This window comes from Notechis scutatus, chromosome 2, assembly GCF_049901735.1.
Source record: "Notechis scutatus isolate UNSWTSFEM ecotype Mainland chromosome 2, rNotScu1.2, whole genome shotgun sequence".
Taxonomy (NCBI): Eukaryota; Metazoa; Chordata; class Lepidosauria; order Squamata; family Elapidae; genus Notechis; species Notechis scutatus.
The window spans coordinates 78,402,067-78,404,579 of NC_142010.1; the positions used below are offsets into that span (position 1 = coordinate 78,402,067).

Sequence of the window (2,513 nt, forward strand, 5' to 3'; positions counted from 1 at the left end):
CAGGTCCTGGCTGACTGTGCAACCAATCATAATAATAGACCTACTGGCCAAAGAAAGCAAATAATAAGAGATGGCTTGAGTGCAATCCCAAAACAACTGGAACACCATCTGAATACCATTGGCATTGACAAAATCAGTGTGGCCACCTATAAGTTGTTTATTCCATAAAGAAACAAAATAATGATCATTCCTGAGAAACCCCTCTTAAATTATCTTTGCCCTTGAAAGGCAATGGAAAATCCAATTTGTTTCATCCAATTGAATGAAGGCATCCTGGGGGAAATATGCAAAAGAATGATTTTGCACGGTGTTAATTTCAAACATTCCATAAAGTTAATTTGGCTTTAAAAGACCCTCTTGCAACAACATGATCAAACAGCAACCCGTCACCCTAGCTGCCCAAATTTCCCATCCTGAAAAAAGCCCAAGGGGAAGAATTTATTTAAAAGAGAGAAATTGCAAGTCTGATAATGAAAAATGGGACTTTCCCTCATCTATGTATGAGACCTTTTCGGTTTGGCATTAGGCAGAACTGCTATGGTAGCCCTTCTTTCATAGGAGATAAACAGAGGTCATCCACTTAGCCGAAAATACCACCAAGTGCACTGTATCCTTTGTCTTTCGCAGCAGATTCGAAAGGTCAGGAATCAGCATGAGCATAACCTTTAGCTCTTCCCCAAAGCTGATCTGCAAGCAAGGATTTTTATCAACCTCAAAGCAAGGAGAGAAAAGGCTGGCGATGTTCGAGTCCTTTGTCCCTGAGCATCAGTCTACCTGCACTGCTCATAAAATCCATTTTCTCTCACCCTGTGCATAGATATTTCCCTCCCCCAACAAAAAAAACAGTGAAGCAACCTAGCTATTTCATTTCTTTTGTGTAGAGGCTCAGAACAAGATTTCCTTTGAACTACTTGGGTTGGAAGCTGATGTTAAATACATTGAATTAACTGTCAAAATAATTGCACAGAACTTGAGGAGACTCAAGATTAAATGTGGTGTTATTTCTCGGCCTTTCATTTGTTTCAGGCAGAAGGGGATTTATGGCTGATTTCTAAAACTTGTTTTTTTTAAATGAATCACAAATAATCTTCCATCAACTCTTTCCATATAAAAAGGATTATTGCACAATACAATCCCACATCTGCCAAAATGTAGGTTAAACAGAAACAGCAAAGTAAACATGCCTTGAGATTTTCTCAATGGACTCCACAATAGGAAAGTTTGTTTTCATCTGCTTCTATTTTTGCTATTTAGTGAAAAGCAATTACTTATTGTTCTTCAGATTCAATGGCTTTAAATACTAGCTTAAAATGTCAGAAACAGAGAAGCTTTTTTGCAGGTTTATACATCTTAGATTACAGTTTGTCATATATTCTAATTTTGATTGGTCATGGATAGTTGCTACTATATCTTTTTTTTTAATGGACCGCTTCACGAATTTGCAAGTCATCCTTGCACAGGGGCCATTCTAATATTCTCTGTATTGTTCCAATTTTAGTATATGTGCTGCCAAAGCTATATCATTTTTATGGGATGGAAAATTACATGTGATATGAAATGATTCTTCTGTTGAATCAATTTTTACTAGGCTAAGTGTGCAAGCTTGGATATCATATAATGGTAAAGCCTAAATCTTGAAAACTGTACTGAAATCAAGTGAACAAGTTATAGAGCTCATCTATATTATCATTTTATCTAGCTATATGATGTCTCACTCACCTGTGTACCATGTGACACATCTCAACCAATCTGAGATCATAATTTCTTCTTTCATATTGTTTTTAACAAACTGTATTAATTGCAGTTCTTCAATTGAATGTGATTTTTCTGAATTATCAAGTTATGGATATTGGGTTTTAACTTCATCTGTCAACATAATGACTCTTACCTATGTGTGTATAATCCCATTTTCTTTATTTTTAACCTTTATAGCTATACATACTGCTACCACATTTACAAAAAGAAAATAATGCTAAAGTGATGGAATGAACTGAGAAAAAGTTAAACTTATAAATTGTCCTCTATTTTGGAAATTGATCCATTTTTTCTATTAAAACATCTGAATGAATTAAACTTGTTAGAAGTAAAGAGAAGGAGTATATAGTTGGTTTGTTTGACCAAGGTTAAAACAAAGCATGTTTCTATAAAGCTCTGGTAATTCTTATCAACTTTTTGCTGACATTAGGATGGAAATGTTGATCATTTATAGATTTGCATATAGATAATGAATGGGTTATGGGAAAAAGGATATTTGTTTGTAACCTTATGGGGGTGAAGAATGCTTAAATTTGTTTGTATTTGTTATGGTAAAAATCAGAATCGCTTCTTGAAATATTTCTTTTTTTCTTTATCTTAGTTTCTTTTTTTTTCTTTTCTTTTTCCTTCCTTGCACTTCTTATTCTTTCTTTCTATTTCTCTTTCTTTCTCTCTCTCTTTCCCTAAATTTAATTGGCATTCATTTTACAACTGAATCAAAATTTCAATTTTTAAAAAATAATTTTTAAAAAAACAGA

General features: G+C 33.7%; 1 non-coding gene across 1 annotated transcript; it reads right to left on the reverse strand.

The window, feature by feature from the left end:
• Positions 1 to 1,415: 1,415 nt before the first annotated feature.
• LOC113426324 (U6 spliceosomal RNA) lies at positions 1,416 to 1,518 on the reverse strand. The gene has a single exon (XR_003372685.1). It is a non-coding gene; the product is annotated as a U6 spliceosomal RNA (small nuclear RNA).
• Positions 1,519 to 2,513: the final 995 nt, after the last annotated feature.